Source organism: Rhinoderma darwinii, chromosome 3 (assembly GCF_050947455.1).
Source record: "Rhinoderma darwinii isolate aRhiDar2 chromosome 3, aRhiDar2.hap1, whole genome shotgun sequence".
NCBI lineage: Eukaryota > Metazoa > Chordata > Amphibia > Anura > Rhinodermatidae > Rhinoderma > Rhinoderma darwinii.
The window spans coordinates 227,075,202-227,094,386 of NC_134689.1; the positions used below are offsets into that span (position 1 = coordinate 227,075,202).

General features: G+C 41.6%; 1 protein-coding gene across 2 annotated transcripts in view; it reads left to right on the plus strand.

The window, feature by feature from the left end:
* Positions 1–19,185, plus strand: part of PRKCQ (protein kinase C theta) — a 199,200-nt gene that overhangs the window by 116,971 nt on the left and 63,044 nt on the right. The window contains exon 1 of one of the 2 annotated variants that reach the window (XM_075857479.1): positions 13,880–13,949. The exons of the other annotated variant lie outside the window; for it this stretch is intronic. The gene's annotated coding sequence lies outside the window, so the exon portion shown is untranslated. Of the gene's footprint in view, positions 1–13,879; positions 13,950–19,185 lie in introns of those variants that run through there. 2 annotated transcript variants of the gene reach the window in all.

Here is a 19,185-nt window from a genome sequence, read left to right on the forward strand (position 1 = left end):
TTGTCTCCTTCTCACCCAGCGTCTTACTTATGGTTTTGTAGCCCATTCCAGCCTTGTGCAGGTCTATGATCTTGTCCCTGACATCCTTAGAAAGCTCTTTGGTCTTGCCCATGTTGTAGAGGTTAGAGTCAGACTGATTAATTGAGTCTGTGGACAGGAGTCTTTTATACAGGTGACCATGTAAGACAGCTGTCTTTAATGCAGGCACCAAGTTGATTTGGAGCGTGTAACTGGTCTGGAGGAGGCTGAACTCTTAATGGTTGGTAGGGGATCAAATACTTATTTCTCTGTGCACAATGCAAATAAATATATATAATTTTGACAATGTGATTTTCTTTTTTTTTTTTGAATATATATAATCTATCTCTCACTGGTAAAATTAACCTAGCCTAAAAATTCTAGACTGTTCATGACTTTGACAGTGGGCAAACTTACAAAATCAGCAAGGGATCAAATACTTATTTCCTTCACTGTATATATTGTGACAACTTGGGGTAAATTTAGCTCACAGGATCGCCATCTCCAGGGTGAGATGGTTGACACATATAGAAAGTTCACTCCAACTACTTGAATAAAGGTTTAAACCAGCCGCAGCTAGCTTTATTGTCTTCACCACAGCAATCAGTGTTACAACAATAAACATACAAAATAAACCCTAGGCCATCCAGCCTCTAACTAACACATTCAGTGTCCCTCACTACGAGACAATGAGCCTTGTGCCCAGCTCCTCAAAACCTTCACAGCTTTACCTCACACGGTGGTGACTCTCACAGGCTAGCATGCCTGTCTTCCCCAGACTGAGAGCCCTGTGTGAACTGCACACACCTGAATTAAAGAGCCGTCTCAGGTGAAGCCTACCTAGGCTCATCAGACAGTCCAAGACACGGACTGTCTGTATGGAGTGGAAGCCCGCCCTTCTCCTTCATGCTCCAGCAAACCAGGCCCTATCCCGGGCTTTACACCCAAGCAACAGCAGAGAAACCCCTCCCTGCTGTAAATGCTCCCTGGTTGCTTAAAAACATGACAGTTTCTGCACTGTCCAGTAGCTCCACTACTACAATATATATAATATAATATACATTTATAAAGTATGGGAGCATGGCCCATAAAATAAAAAAATAAGACATGTCCTATTTTTTCCGTATGGTTTTTTTATTGCTGCTAAAGTTCTAAGCCTTGTAACGTCCTAGAAAAAGAAAATAATGTTCAAAAAACAATGCAAATATAAAGTAGACATATGGGGGATGTTAATTAGCAAATAATTAGCAACAATTTTGTGTGGTATTACTATCTGTTTTACAAGTAGATTACATTTAAAATTAGAAAAATTATAATTTTTGCAAATTTTCTTAAAATGTTGGTGTTTTTCACAAATAAGCTATGAATTTATTGACCAAATTTTTCCACTAACATAAAGTACAATATGTCACGAGAAAACAATCTCTGAATCGCTTGGATAGGCAAAAGCATTCCAGAGTTATTACCACATAAAATGACACATGTCAGATTTGAAAAAATGGTGCTGGTCATTGAGGCATCGATGACCCTTGGTCCTGAAAGGGTTAATGTATCGATTCTCTCTTCCTCTGATGGAAGAGAGTTAAACGTATATCCATGCTAGTGTGAACTTAGCCTAATACAATTAAGATAGTAATAATATGTAAAAAAAAAAACACCAGGGATTGAACCAGTGCCCTTTCAAATGGAAGGCAAACAAGCTAACAACTACACTATAGAAGCCATCACATCCAGTGCCTGCTAAACACTAGTAGTTGAGGGTCAATTCAATAACAGTGGGCATTGTCTCAGTTTATCCTGCCAGCAACGTCTGTCTGCTGCGTGGGGGTGGTATCTGGTCAGAGACTTTGAGTCAAATAGCTGAGTCAAATAGCTGCTTAACCCCTTCCCGCTCCTTGACGTACTATTACGTCATGGCAGCTGTATCGTTCGCGCTCCATGCCGTAATAGTACGTCTCGGGAGTAACGGCCGTTTCGGCCGTCCTCCCGACACATACAGGAGCTGTGACGCTGCTGTCTTGTTCAGCAGCTGTCACAGCTCCTACAGCGGGGACCGATCGCTGTGTCCCCGCTGATTAACCCCTTAAAAGCCGCGTTCTATAGAGATCGCGGCTTTTTAGGGGTTAAGCTGCCATCGCCGGCCTGCTACGCGATAGCGGCCAACGATGGTGACTATGGCAACCGGACACCAAACAATGGCGTCCGGCTATGCCATAGACGGAAGCCTAGTGGGTCCTGACAACGTCAGGACCCACTATGCTTGCTGTCAGTGAGTAGCTGACAGTTCTAATACACTGCACTACGCATGTAGTGCAGTGTATTAGAATAGCGATCAGAGCCTTCTGCCCTCATGTCCCCTAGTGGGACAAAGTAATAAAGTGAAAAAAAAGTTAAAAAAAGATGTGTAAAAATTAGAAAATAAAAGATTTAAAAGTAATAAAAGTAAAAATCCCACCTTTTCCCTTATCAGTCCTTTATTATTAATAAAAATATATAAACTATACATAATTGGTATCGCCGCGTCCGTAACGGCCTGAACTACAAAATTATTTCATTATTTATCCCGCACGGTGAACGCCGTAAAATAAAATAATAATAAACCGAACCACAATCACAAGACTTTGGTCACTTCACCTCCCAAAAAATGGAATAAAAAGAGATCAAAAAGTCGCATGTACCTAAAAATGGTACTGATCAAAACTACAGTTCGTTACGCAAAAAATAAGTACTCGCACGGCTTTATTGATTGAAAAATAAAAACGTTATGGCTCTTAGAATAAGGTAACACAAAAAGTGAATGATTGTTTACAAAACGTATTTTATTGTGCAAACGCCATAAGACATAAAAAAAAACTATAAACATCTGGTATCGCCGTAATCGTATCGCCCCGCAGAATAAAGTGAATATGTCATTTATAGCGCACGGTAAACGCTGTAAAAAAAAACGAAAAAAAAACAATAGTAGAATTGCTGTTTTTTAGTCACCACGCCACCTAAAAATAGAATAAAAACTGATCAAAAAGCCGCATGCACCCCAAGAAAACTACAATGGATTCCTCAAGGGGTCTAGTTTACAAATTGGGGTCACTTTTGGGGGGTTCCCAATGTTTTGGCACCACAAGACCTCTTCAAACCGGACATGGTGCCTAATAAAAAAGAGGCCTCAAAATCCACTGGGTGCTCCTTTGCTTCGGAGGCCGGTGCTTCAGTCCATTACCGCACTAGGGCCACATGTGGGATATTTCTCTAAACTGCAGAATCTGGGCAATACGTATTAAGTTGCGTTTCTGTGATAAATCCTTTTGTGTTCTAAAAAAAATGGTATAAAGAGGATTTTCTGACAAAAAAAAAATGTAAATTTCACCTCTACTTTGCTCTAAATTTTTGTGAAACACCTAAAGGGTTCATAAACTTTCTACATGCTGTTGTGAATACTTTGAGGGGTCTAGTTTCTAAAATGGGGTATTTGATAGGGGTTTCTAATATATGGGCCCCTCAAAGCAACTTCAGAACTGAACTGGAACCTAAAAAAATAAATAAATCAGGCAATACTTCGCTTCTTACATTATACTGATAATGAGCCGTGCCCACCCCGAGATTACCCCAGTTTTGACCGTTTGTCTAAACGGAGACCCCTATTAGACCGTTCCAGTGCCCGGTTTTCCCAAGCATACACCCCCGAGAAGTGTATTTCTATTGATGAGTCCCTGGTACATTTTAAAGGGAGGGTTCAATTCCGCGAGTACCTGCCGGGTAAGAGGGCAAGGTATGGCGTGAAGATGTATAAGCTGTGAGAGTGCATCAGGGTATACCTACAGGTTTAGGATATATGAAGGAAAGGCCACCCCCAAACCAGACTGCATCCTGGACTACAATAGGTACATGGGAGGGATTGACTTGTAAGATCAAGCCCTGAAGCCCTACAGCGCCATGCGGTGTGGTATAAGAAGCTGGCCGGGAACATCATATAGATGGCTTTGTACAATGCGTACGTGCTACGTCGATGTGCAGGCCAGACGGGAACTTTCCTGGAATTTCAAGAGGTGATTATCAAGAACCTAATCTTTAGGGACCAAGAAGGGGGGGCACCCAGTACTTCTGGAAGCGAGCCCACACGCATCGTACCAGGGCAACACTTTCCAGGGGAAGTTCCCCAAACTGGCAAGAAGGGAAAAAGTCAAAAGAGGTGCAAAGTCTGCTATAAGAGGGGGATAAGGGAGGACACAATATATCAATGTGACACGTGTCCCGAATAACCAGAGCTCTGTATGAAAGTGTTTTAAAATTTATCATACATCCCTTGGTTTATAATTTACCCCAATTTTACTTACCCTGATGCACTCCGCACAGCTTATCCCCCCTCATCTTTCCCCTCTGAGCCCTGCTGTGTGTCCAGGCAGCTGATAACAGCCACATGTAGGGTATTGCCATACCCGGGAGAACCCACATTACAGTTTATGGGGTGTAGGTCTCCGGTCAAAATGGTCACTACACCTCTAGATGAATGCCTTAAGGGTGTAGTTTTTAAAACGGGGTCACTTCTTGCGGGTTTCAACTGTACTGGTACCTCAGGGGCTTCTGCATACATGACTTCGCACTAGAAAATCCCGAGTAGGCCAAATGGTGGTCCTTTCCTTCTGAGCCCTCCCATGGGCCCAAACGGCAGTTTATCACAACAAATGGGGTATTGCGGCACTCAGAACAAATTGCGCAACAGAATGGGGTATTTTGTTTCTTGTGAAAATAAGAAATTTTCAGCCAAAACTACATATTATTTGACAAAAATAATTTTGTTTTCATTCCCAGCCCAATTCAAATAAGTTCTGTGAAGAAACTATGGGGTCTAAATGGTCACATTACCCATAAATGAATTCCTTGAGGGGTGTAGTTTCCAAAATGGGGTCACTTCTGGTGGGTTTCCATTGCTTTGATACCTCTGGGGCTCTGCAAATGTGACATGGCACCCGAAAACCAATCCAACAAAATCTGTACTCCAAAGAACACACAGCGCTCCTTCCCTTCTGAGGCCTCCCATGGGCCCAAACGGCAGTTTATCACCACAAATGGGGTATTGCCGCACTCAGGACAAATTGGGCAACAAAATTGAGTATTTTATTTCTTGTGAAAATAAGAATTTTTGAGCTAAAATGACATATTATTGGAAAAAATATATTTTTTTTAAATTCCCAGCCCAATTCAAATAAGTTCTGTGAAGAAACTATGGGGTCTAAATGGTCACATTACCCATAAATGAATTCCTTGAGGGGTGTAGTTTCCAAAATGGGGTCACTTCTGGTGGGTTTCCATTGCTTTGATACCTCTGGGGCTCTGCAAATGCGACATGGCACACGAAAACCAAACCAGCAAAATCTGTACTCCAAAGAACACACAGCGCTCCTTCCCTTCTGAGGCCTCCCATGGGCCCAAACGGCAGTTTATTGCCACAAATGGGGTATTGATGCACTCAGGAGAAATTGGGCAACAAAATTGAGTATTTTGTTCCCTGTGAAAATAAGAAATTTTGGTAAAAAATTACATCTTATTGGAAAGAATGACATTTTTTTAATGTCACAGCCCAATTGAAATAGGTGCTGTGAAAAAACTGTGCGGTCAAAATGCTAACAACAACCATAAATGAATTCCTTGAGGGGTGTAGTTTCCAAAATGGGGTCACTTTTGGTGGGTTTCCATTGCTTTGATACCTCTGAGGCTCTGCAAATGCGACATGGCACCCGAAAACCAATCCAACAAAATCTGGACTCCAACAAACATATAGCGCTCCTTTCCTTCTGAGCCCTCCCATGGGCCCAAACGGCAGTTTATCACCACAAATGGGGTACTGCCACACTAAGGACAAATTGGGCAACAAAATGGGGTATTTTGTTCCCTGTGAAAATAAGAAATTTTGATCACAAATGACATTTTATTGGAAAAAATGACATTTTTTTCATTTCAGAGCCCAATTCAAATACGTGCTGTGAAAAAAATGTGCGGTCAAAATGGTAACAACAACCCTAAATGAATTCCTTGAGGGGTGTAGTTTACAAAATGGGGTCACTATTGGGGGATTCCTACTGTTTTGACACCTCAACACCTCTTCAAACCTGGCATGCTGCCTAAAATATATTCTAATAAAAAAGAGGACTCAAAATGCACTAGGTGCTTCTTTGCTTCTAGGGCTTGTCTTTTAGTCCACGAGCGCAGTAGGGCCACATGTGGGACATTTCTAAAAACTGCAGAATCTGGAAAATACATATTTAGTAGTGTTTCTCTGGTAAACCCTTCTGTGTTACAGAAAAAAAAATGAATAAAATTGAAATTCAGCAAGAAAAATGAAATTTGCAAATTTCACCTCCACTTTGCTTTAATTCCTGTGAAATGCCTGAAGGGTTAAAAAACTTTATAACTGCTGTTTTGAATACTTTGAGGGGTCTAGTTTTTAAAATGGGGTGTTTTATCAGGGTTTCTAATACATAGGCCCCACAAAGCCACTTCAGAACTCAAGAGGTACCTTAAAAAAAAGGCTTTTGAAATTTTCTTAAAAATATGAGAAATTGCTGTTTATGTTCTAAGCCTTGTAACGTCCAAGAAAAATAAAAGAATGTTCAAAAAACGATGCCAATCTAAAGTAGACATATGGGAAATGTGAACTAGTAACTATTTTGGGTGGTATAACCGTCTGTTTTACAAGCAGATGCATTTAAATTCTGAAAAATGCAATTTTTTCAAAATTTTCTCTAAATTTTGCAATTTTTCACCAATAAACACTGAATATATCGACCAAATTTTACCACGAACATGAAGCCCAATGTGTCACGAGAAAACAATCTCAGAATCGCTTGGGTAGGTTTAAGCATTCCGACGTTATTACCACATAAAGTGAAATATGTCAGATTTGAAAAATGGGCTCTGAGCCTTAAGGCCAAAACTAGGCTGCGTCCTTAAGGGGTTAAAGGCACAATATCCCACCTAAAAATATGGCATTTCCAAAGAATTATAAGATGCATAGGCTACTAATTGCTGACTTACACATAATCGTGATACAAAATAATCACACAGTCACATAATAAGACAAGATTCCAATCGAAATCTAGGTAGGTGCTTTTTTCAAGGAAACAAAAATAAAGACGCAAGCAACTAATAAAAATAACAAAAAAACATCCATTGTTATTCTGCCCAATAATTTGGAGTTTAAATAAATATGCAGTAGAGGTAACTCTTGGTATGCCTTTCCTGTGGCAATCCTCATTAGAACCTGTCTCATCATAGCGCTTAATGGTTTTTGACACATACTTAAAGAAACTTTGAAAATTAACATATTTCATATTGACTGACCTGCATTTGTTAGAGTAATAATGGCATATCTTTTTTCTTTGCTTAGTTCTAGCCATATTGTGGACTACTACAACAAGAAAGAACCAAATAGGGCTATTTAAAGAGACTTTGTGACCAGTTTATTAATTCCATATCTTCAAAGATTAGAATCTCATCTTTCATATGCCACCAGAACCACTCTTCTAGGTCGAGATATGGCTGCTTGAAGTGATGCCCCTTCCCTCTAGCCTCAGTCTCTCACACTGTGTGTGAAGCCGCTTGATGCTGATAGAACAGCGTCAGAGGCTGTGAGGCAGCTCCACCTCAGGAGAATCACTCTTGCTACCTCCCACTTGTCTAATAAAGGCTCATTTACATATTTAGAAAAATGCTCATAACTTGCAAATAATAAACGTTTTATAAAACAAATCACACTGTAGTTGTCAGCAACAAAGCGCCTATTAGATTAGTTAAGAGAAAGGGAATTAATAAACTGGTGACAGCGTCTCTTTAGGAACCACCCTATCTTGTTGAGCCTGCTGATTGGCATTACACAGGAACGAGAAAAAGCAGTCCACAAATAAATTTTAACCCCTTCCCGACATTTCTCGTATGGATATGTCATGGAAAGCTAGTGCTTCCCGCTGTCACGTAAGGTTCGTGGACCCACTGGGCCGTACCGCCTTGGCGGTATGGCAGCTAGCCAGCAGGGCGCAGGCCACAGTCTATAGTTTGTATAGGGTACCTGTGGCAGCTCAGACAGTAGAAATACAGGCTCGGTTGGGACTAGGCAGCAGGTAGACGTCAGGCGTGGAGTAGTAGGACAGGCGTAGAATACAGCACAGCACGACTACAGCACAGCACGTCACTTGACCAGGATGGCACGGGATACAGGATACAGGATACAGGGAACACTGGAAACTGGAAAACACTAGGAGACCATTTGCTTAGACAAACTAGGATACGACAAACAATGCTCAGGCATGGAAGTCTGGGCCCACTTATAGTCCAGGGCACTCATGGGCTGATTTCAGATTAAAGTCCGGTGTGCGCACTGCCCTTTAAGAGCAGGCATGAGCGTGCGCACGCACACCCTACGGGACCCGGCCGAGGTGAGTGAACTTGAGTGGAAGACCCATGGCTGCGGCCGTTAGGAGGTGAGTGAACTTGACGGTCCTGTAGTATAATGTGAATGAGAGAAATGAAAATGCGGCACTCACCCGTTTGCAAATATTCTTAACTTTATTGTGTCACCTTGGCGAGGGTAAAAGCATTACAGGGAGGACAGCTAGTTGTAGGTTACAGCCTGTTTCGCGCTGGAGATCGCGCTTCTTCTTACCTCAAACTTGACGGTCCGCGGCCATGAACATGACACCCGCATTTTGCCGTATACATATGATAAATGATAGACACCGGCTCAGAAGCTGAGTCGGTGCCACCATTGCTGGATGTCAGCGGTATATTACAGCTGACATCCGGCTGTAATGGCGGGGACCGTAATTAGCTTAGATCCCCACCATTAACCCCGTAAATGCTGCGCTGAAACGCGATCGCTACATTTAAGCTGTTTGTAGCTCATCGGAACCCCGGCAATAAAATTTCTGGGGCTCTGGTGGCTGCAGTGGCAACCGGAGGCCTAATACTGGCCTCCTGGTATGCCTAGCATGGAAGCCTTCCAAGATCCGCCCGGTGGCGGTGCCTGACAGGCTTCCGTAGCCGACGGCAAGATGGCACCGGCTCAAGAGATGAGCTGGCGTCATCAGCGGTGTATGTCAGCTGTATGTTACAGCTGACATCCACCTGTAGCGGCAGGAACTGGAGCTAGCTCCGATCCCTGCCTTTAACCCCTTCGATGCAGCGATCGGTTGCTAGAAGATCGCCAGCCCTGGCATGCAACCAGGGCTGCCGATGCTGCTATGGCAGTAGGAAGCCTAACAATGGCCTCCTGCTCTGCCATTACGGTAGCTGATTAGGCCCCGCCGGGAGGCGAAGCCTAATCGGCTTCATGTCAGTGAATGACTGACAGATCTAATACATTGCATTACATAGGTAGTGCAATGTATTAGAAAAAAAAATCTGACAGTTGGACCTTCAACTCCCCTAGTGGTACTTAAAAACAAGTGTAAAAAAAAAAGTGTAAAAAACTGTAATAAAAAAGTTTTAAAACAGTCCTTTATTATTGAAAAAAATAATGAAACCATACATATTTGGTATCGCCGCGTCCGTAACCGCCTGAACTCTAAAAATATAATGTTATTTATTCCACGCGGTGTAAAAAAAACCAGTAAAAATCTATATCAGAATTTTTGGGTCACTTTGCCCTACAAATATTGGAATGAAAAGTGAGCAAAAAGTCGCATGTATCCAAAAATGGTACCTAGAAAAACTATAGCTCGTCTCGCAAAATACGAGCCTTCATACAGCTCCGGGACAAAAAAAATTAAAACATTATGATTCTCACAACTTGGCGACAGAAAAAATACATTATTTTTACAAAAGTTTTGCAAAAAGTTGTAAAACATAAATTTGGTATTGCCGAAATCGGACTGACCCGCAGAATAAAGTTAACATGTAATTTATGACGCGTGGTGAACCCTGTATTAAAAAACGTAAATAACTATGTCAGAATTGCAGTTTTTTGGTCCCAAAAAATTGGATGAAAAGTTATCAAAAAGTCGCATGTACCCCAAAATGGTACCAATAATAACTACAGCTCGTCCCACAAAAAACAGCCCTCATACCACTACGTCTATCAAAAAATACAATTAGTTAAGGCTTCAATAAGTCAGGAAATAAAAAATAGGCAGTTGTTCCCGAGGGGAATATTTCTTCTGTTTCAAGGGGCAAATTATCAAGGCCCTAAAATTAGGGAACCAGGAAGGGTAGGGCCCAAATATATCTGCTGGAAGCAAGGGCGCCCGTATTATACCAGGACAACACTTCCCAGCAAAATTCCCCAAACTGCAAAGGTGCGGAGTGTGGACCAAAAGGGGAATAAGGAATGACATTTATCAGTGCGATACTGGCCTGTGCATAAAGGATTGCTTCACAGCATAACACATATCTATGGATTATTTTACTGTTTTTTTAACCCAATTATTATACCACCTGACTATGCCCCTGATGTACTCTTCCTGGCTTACATGTGCCCCCACATTATAAACGGAAACACCATCAATACTCAAACAAATCTACTACCAAGCAAAATCCACGCTCCAAAAGCCAAATGGTGCTCCCTCCCCTCTGAACCCTACAGCGTGCCCAAACAGCTGTTTACTTCCACATATATGGCATCGCGATACCCGGGAGAACCATTTTAACCATTTTTGGGGTGTGTGTCTCCAGTGGCACAAGCTGGGCACGACATATTTGCCACTGAAATAGCATATCTATGGAAAAATTTAAAAAGCAATCATTTATGGAAAAGACCTGTGGGGTGAAAATGCTCATTACACGCCTTAATAAATGCCTTGAGGGGTGCAGTTTCCAAAATGGGGTCACTTCTCAGGGGTTTCTTTGATTATTTCACATCAGAGCTCTGCAATTGTGAACCAATACTTTGTAAATCGCCAAATTAGGCCTCAATTTCGCATGGTACTCTTTCAATCCTGAGCCCTGTCAAATGTTCAGGCAAAAGATTAGGGCCACATGTAGTGTGTTTCTAAAACCAGGAAACACAGCAAAATAATTAGAGAGCTACCTTGTTATGGTGGCACAAGCTGGGCACCACATATTGGCATATCTATGGAAAAAATCCCATTTTCACTCTGCAACATCGAGTGCACATTAATTTCTGCAAAACACCTGCGGGGTTAACATGCTCACTACACCCCTAGGTGAATACCTTGAGGGGTGTAGTTTCCAAAATGTGGTCACTTCTGGGGATTCCCACCTTCTTTGGTCCCACAGGGGCTTTGAAAATGCGACACAGCGCCCAGGAACCAAACCAGCAAAATCTGCACTCCGAAAGCCAAATGGCACTCCTTCCATTCTGAGGCCTGCCATGTGCCCAAAAAGCAGTTTATTACCACATATGGGGTATTGCTGTACTCGGGAGAAATTGCTTTACAAATGTTGGGGTTCTTTTTTCCTTTATTTGTTGAAAAAATGAAAATACGTCTTATTGAAGAAAATGGATTGGGTTTTTTTCACTGCCCAATTCTAATAAATTCTATGAAACACCTGTGGGGTCAAAATGCTCACTACACCCCTAGATGAATTCCTCAAGGGGTGTAGTTTCCTAAATGGAGTCACTTTTTGTGCTTTTTCATTGTTTTGTTCCCTCAGGGGCTTCTGCAAATGCGACATGGCTTTTCGCAAACCATTCCTGCTAAATTTGAGCACCAAAAGCCAAATAGCACTCTTTTAATTCTGAGCCCTGCCGTGTGTCCAAACAGCCGTTTATGACCACATGTGGGGTATTTTTTTACTAGGGAGAAATTGCTTTACAAATTTTGTTATGCTATTTTTCCTTTAGTACCTGTGGAAATTTTTAAAAATTAGCTAAACCTAAATTTTCTTTGAAAATATTACATTTAAATTTTTACAGCCTACTTCCAATAATTTCTGCAATGAACCTGTGTGGTCAAAATGCTCACAATACCTCTAAATAATTTTCTCAATGGGTGTAGTTTCCAAAATGGGGTCACTTGTGGAGGTTTCCAATGTTTTGTCCCCTCAGGGGCTTTGCAAATGCTAAATTTGATCACCAAAAGCCAAATAGAACTCTTTCCCTTCTGAGCCCTGCCGTGTGTCCAAACAGCCGTTTATAACCACATATGGGGTATTGTTTTACTCGGGAGTACCGTAATTGCTTTACAGATTTTGTGGTGCTTTTTTTTTCCTTTAGTACCTGTGGAAATGTTAAAAAAATTAGCTAAACCTACATTTTCTTTGAAAAAAATTTAGATTTTAATTTTTACGGCCTACTTCCAATAATTTCTGCAATGAACCTGTGGAGTCAAAATGCTCACTATACCCCTAGATAATTTCCTTGAGATGTGTAGTTTCCCAAATGGGGTCCCTTTTGGGGGATTTTCACTGTTTTGGCACCGCAAGAGCCCTTCAAACCTGACACGGTGCCTAAAATATATTCTAATAAAAAGAAGGCCCCAAAATTCTCTAGGTCCTCCTTTGTTCTGTGGCCGGTGCTTCAGTCTATTACCACACTAGGGCCACATGTGGGATATTTCCTAAATCTGCAGAACCTGGGCAATAGATATTGAGTTTCATTTCTCTGGATTAAAAATTAATTTCTACAACAATAAAAAAATAAATTTGTAAATTTCAGCTCTACTTGCTATAATTCCTGTGAAACATTTAACGGGTTAAGAAACTTTCTAAATGCTGTTTTGAATACTTTGAGGGGTGAAGTTTTTAAAATGGGGTGACTTATCGGGAGTTTCTAATATATAAGGCCCTCAAAGCCATTTCACATCTGAACTGGCCCCTGTGAAAATAGCATTTTTAAATATTCTTGAAAATGTGAGAAATTGCTGCTAAAGTTCTAAGCCATGTAACATCCTAGAAAAATAAAAGAATGTTCAAATAATGATGCCAATCTAAAGTAGACATATGGGGAATTTAATTTGCAACAATTTTGTGTGGTATAACTGCCTGTCTTACACGCAGATACATTTATATTTAGAAAAATGCTAATTTTTGCAATTTTTCGCTACATTTTGGTGTTTTTTACAATTAAATACAGAATGTATCAAGCAAATTTTGCCAGAAACATAAAGTCCAATGTGTCACGAGAAAACAATCTCAGAATCGCTTGGATAGGTAAAAGCATTCCGAAGTTATAACCACATAAATTGAAACATGTCATATTTGAAAAATGAGGCTCTGTCAGGAAGGTCAAAAGTGGCCAAAGAGGGAAGGGGTTAAAAGGCACACGTTTATGACCAAATAATTGAGGTTGAAAATTTTCCACCTCTAAATGTCACTGAAGTTAAAAATATTATGTGTGCATTAAATAAAAAAATATGAAACATTATCCTTACAAAACGTAAAAAATTTTAGTACATAGACATCAACTACAATGTTTATACTTGTGTAAAAAAAAATCAGGCATTTAAACCATGACACTTTAGATCAAAATACCTCTGGAATCAAGAGAAACCAACATTCATTCAGGTGCACCTAAACTTTTAAGTGTGTGTGTGTGTGTGTTATATACAGTATGTATATACATACAGTATATATATATATATATATATATATATATATTCATTTTTGCAGAGGTATATAGAAGTTCAAGAATCAACTAACCGCTGACAATTTTATTTCAACACAATATGGAAGCGTACACATGCCCTGGAGTTAGAGACATTTCTTTTTTATGTTCCACATAATATATTAGCAGCATTTCCTAGGTGTAGCAGTAATCTGATGTTCTCGCAACAAGATAAAATGTATTCACCCTCAAGGTTTTATACACATAATTCTTCATTGTTCAACATTCTCACTGCAAACACTGCTGAAAAAAAGGCAAAAAATATATATTATGGAAGAGTTGCCACCAAAAAGCCATTCCTCCAAAGTGATATCGAGCAAAGGGATATTGCTAGAATCAGGCTAAGAGACTTCTTTATGTGCAATTCTAATATGACTTTGTGAGTATAATTAACTCTATTTTCTCTTCCACGAGATGTAGGGGTCTTGGTTATATATCGTTTTCCACATCTATTCCTCCATATTGTTGAGAAAAAGCTGACGAGCGGTTTGTTGACGCTTCTTCATATTCTACAAACTCTAGCCATTATATATATATATATATATATATATACTGTCTATGTGTATATTTATATATAAATAACTGTCTATATATATATATATACTGTATATATATGTATATATATATATATATATATATATATATATATATATATATATATATATGCATATGTATGTATATACCGACCAGCCACAACATTAAAACCTCTGACAGATTAAGTCAATTGCATTCATTATCTTGTTACAATGGTACCTGTCAAGGGGTGGAATGATTTAGGCATCAAGTGAACAGTCAGTTTTTTAAGATATTCTGCAGGAATTAAGAAAATAGGCAGGCGTAAGAGTAAGAATCTGAGCGACTTTGACAAGGGCCAAATTGTGATTGCTAGACAACTGGGTCAAAGTATCTTCAAAATGGCAGGTCATGTGGTGGGTGTTCCTAGTATGCTGTGGTTTATAGCTAGAGTGGTCCATGGAAGGACAACCAGTGAACTGACGACAGGGTCATGAGCGCCGAAGGATCAAAGATGTGCATGGGGAGCAAAAAACTAGCCCGTCCAGACCAATCACACAGAAAAGCTACTGTAGCACAATTTGCTGAAAAAGTTAATGCTGGCTATAAGGGCATGACCAGACGTGGCAGAATTGCTCTGGAATTCCGCTTTCGGGCAGTCCGCTGCGGAAATCCGCAGCGTACACGTTTCTCCATTGCTTTCCACAGTTTTTTAGTGAGGTTCATTTACACGTTACGTTCATAGGCTGCGGTGCAGAATTTGGTGTCCGCAGCATACACTGGTTGTTGCGGACGTGTAGCGGACTTGTTGCGAACTTATTGCGGAATTTCTCCATTGACTTCAATGAAGAGTGAAAATTCCACAATGAAGTCCGCAGATGTTATGTGTGTTGCGTAGCGTATTTGTTTAACGAACATGACATTTCTTCCTTCTGGCTGGACCTATGTATTTCTAGGTCTACAGTCAGACTGAGGCCCCATGCACACTAACGTAAAAATGCCCGTAATCACGGGCCGTTATTACGGCACGAGCAGGCCCATAGAAGTCAATGGGGCTCCCGTAATTACGGGTGACTACGTGTGTGCACCCGTAATTACGGGAGCGTTGCTAGGCGACGTCAGGCGATAGTCACTGTCCAGGGTGCTGAAAGAGTTAAACGATCGGCAGTAACTGTTTCAGCACCCTGGACAGGGACTTCCGATCACAATATACATCAACCTGTAAAAAAATAGAAGTTCCTACTTACCGATAACTCCCTGCTTCTTCCTCCAGTCCGGCCTCCCGGGATGACGTTTCAGTCCAAGTGACGGCTGCAGCCAATTACAGGCTGCAGCGGTCACATGGACTGCCGCGTCATCCAGGGAGGTTGGCTGGATGTTAAAAGAGGGACGCGTCACCAAGACAACGGCCGGGTAAGTATGAATTTCTTTTACTTTTACTAGGGAAAGGGCGGGCCCTTCTCACTATAATGCATTGATAGAGAAAAGGGAAGTACTTTCAACTCAATACGCAACGGCTAGTTTACATCTATTTAATGCCCATTTTAGGCAGAGTCGCAACAGAATCTGCAACGCAGATTATGTGCTGCATTGATGCGGACAGTGGCGGAAGAAATACGCCACGTCTGGTCATGCCCTAATATAAAGATGTCAGAGCAACTTGGTGCTCCGTTGTGACAGACCGGTCAGAGTACCCATTCTAACTCCTGTCCACCGCTAAAAGCGCCTACAATGGGCATGTGACAATTAGAACTGGACCATGGAGCAATGGAAGAAGATGGCCTGTCCTGATGAATCTTGTTTTCTTTTAGATCATGTGGACGGCTAGGTGTGTGATGAGCAAGTCTGATCCATAGAGGAACCATCTAGCAATTTACAGGACTTAATGAATCTGCTGCTAATGTCTTCGTGTCAGATACCACAGGCACCTTCAGGAGTCTTGTGGAATCCATGCATCGATATGTCAGAGCTATTTTAGCAGCATGATGGGGACCTACAAAATATTAGGCCGGTGGCGTTAATGCTATTGCTTATCGATGTGTATATATAAAAATATGTTGTATATGCCTAACATTGTGTAGGTTCCTCTCGTGCTGCCAAAACAGCTCTAACCTGTCAAGGCATGTTCCCTCAGGACCTCTGATGTGACCTATAGTTTTTGGCACCAAGAAGTTAGCAGCAGATTCATTAAGTTCTGTATGTTGCAAGGTGGATAGGATATATTTTTTTCTACCACATTCCATAAATGCTGGATCGGATTAAGATTCAGGGAATTTGGAGGTCAAGTCAACACCTAGAACTCTTTGTCATGTTCCTCAAACTCTGCCTGAACACTTTTTGCAGTCTGCCAGGGAGCATTATCTGTTGAAAGAGGCTACTGTCATAATGGAAAACCGTTGTCATGAAGGCATGTACTTCGTCTGCAACAATGTTTATGTAGATGGTACATGTCAAAGTAACATCTATGTGAATGCCGAGATCCAAGGTTTCCCAGCAGAACATTGCAAAGAGCATCACACTTCCGTCTCACCATAATGCATTTTGGTGCCATATTTTCCCCAAATAAGCAACGAACAGGTACCCAGCCATCCACATGAAGTAAAAGAAATGAGATTTATCAGACCAGGCCTCCTTCTTCCATTGCTCCACGGTCCAGTTCTGATGGTCACGTGCCCATTTCAGCGGTGTACAGGGGTCAGAATAGGCCCTTTAACACAGAGGCATAGCTAGGTTCTCCTGCACACAGGGCAAAGATTCAGTTTGGAGGCCCCCCTTTTGCTATCCCAAACATCTCCTTCCTCCTCGCCATGTTTGCTTTCTCTACCAATCACTGAGGTGTATTTTTTTTTTCATGAAACTCGAACATAAAACTATTTGTACATTTTACAAGTAATATAATGAGACTACATGGTGACATAATGAACAGCCTCCTCTTGTAGATAGTGCCACACGGCCCCCCTGTAGATAGGGCCACACAGCCCCCCAGTAGATAGTGCCACACAGCCCCCCTTATATATGCTGCCACACAGCCCCCCCTTGTAAATAGTGGCACATTGCCCCCCTGAAGATATTGCCACACTCCCCCCCCCCTAGTAGATGGTGCCACACACACCCCCTGTAGATACTGCCACACAGCCCCCTTGTAAATATTGCCATTCCCCTCTATTAGATAGTGCCACACTCCCCCCTAGTATCTCACACAGCCCCCTCTTGTAGATAGTGCCACACTGCCCCCCTTGTGAACAGCGACTCACAGCCCCTAAACAAATTAAAAAACTTGTACTTACCTAGTCCTGTTCCCACGATGAACGGTGCAGGTCCACAGACTTCTCAGTTGCCTATGAGATGGGATCCCTGTGTAAGCTGGCGTGATCGATTGACATTATCGCTCCGGCCTATGCAGGGATCCTGTCCCAGTGCCTTATATATAATGTTTTGAAGCGGGGATGGGTTTGTGACTTACCCGACCCCAGAGACATGTAGGCTTATTTGAATTAGTACAGAAATAATAAGTGGCGGATGTATAGGTGGGATTACGCACAGTGCGGATCCGTGGTGGTTGCTTCACCCTATCACCCTTGTGTCAGCTGCCAGTCGGCCATTTAAAAAATGGACTGATGCAGAAATTCGCTTGTAGCTCCCCTAGGTTCCCCTTAAACGGCCATTGTCTAATGTTTCTTTATCGAAAGCCAATATTTGGAGTCCTTATACACATTTTAACAACACCCTGTTAATAATGTACATTAGGGACTGTTACGTATGGAAATGCACTCCATCAGGTATGTGCATATATTAAAATGAGAAATAATGGCTGGTGAATAGATTAGTTATTTTCAGCTGAGAAGAGAATCCTCATTACTTTGAATTGTAACTAAAGTTTGGGTCTCCTTCTTTGTGCTGTACAGTAGGTTATCTACAGAAGCTCAGAGATTTATTGACATGGCGGTCAGCTGTCCGGCTTTGAGCAGTAACCATGACATGAGCCGCGCAATTGGTCCTCTCCTGGGCATACACAGTAGATAAAGTGAAATGGGCACTGGCACTTTATATGTGGGCACTGGCACTAGGGGCAATTAAGGGGTTATTATACTATATGGGGACAGCTAAGGCGGCATTATACTGTACAGGGCAGCTAAGGGGGCATTATACTGTATGGTGGCAGCTAAAGGGGCATTATACTGTATTCAGGCAGCTATGGAGGAATTCTACTTTATGGGAGCAGCTGTGGGGTCATTATACTGTATGGGGCAGCTATGGGGCATTATATTCTATAGGGGCAGCTAAAGGGTAATTATAATGTATGGTTTAGCTGTGGGGGCATTATACTTTATGAGGGCATTATACTGTATGGAGGCATTATACTGTTTGAGGGCAGCTATGGGGGCTAAATACTGTATTATACTGTATGGAGCATCTATGGGGCATTATACTGTATGGGTGAATTTGTGTGGGCATTATACTGTATGGGGCAATTCTTGGGGCATTATACTTTATGGAGGCAGCTATTTGGGCATTATGCTGTATAGGTCATTATACGGTATGGGGGAATTTGTGTGGGCATTATACTGCATGGGGCAGCTATGGGGGCATTATACAGTTTGGGGCAACTATTTGGCATTATACTGTGTGGGAGGCACTATGGGGTGTTATACTGTATTATACTGGGGGCAGCTATAGGTGCATTTTAATTTGTAGGGGTGCTATGGGGGCATTATACGTTGGGGAGACACTATGGGAGCATGATACTGTGTGGGCTGAACCACGTGTGTATGAGCGAGGATTGGGCAGGGTTAGAGGCGTGGCTTAAAGGGGAAAAAATTGATTGTCCCTCTTTGCGATAGAAGATAATGTTAAAAAAAAAGGTAACGTCCAGTACTCGATCCAGTAAAACTAAAATCTTTAATTCATCATTCTAAAACAAGATAAAACATTCCTAGGAAGGACGTTTACGCGTTCTGAACCAAAGGGTTCTTAGACAACGCGGAGTTCCCTCTGTCTACAGCACCGAAAAGGATTACAGCGTGGTGCTAGAGATAACCCAGGTGCATGGTGAGCGGACCAAATTTTCTTGTCCTCTTTGCGGTACTTGAAAGTTGGGAGGT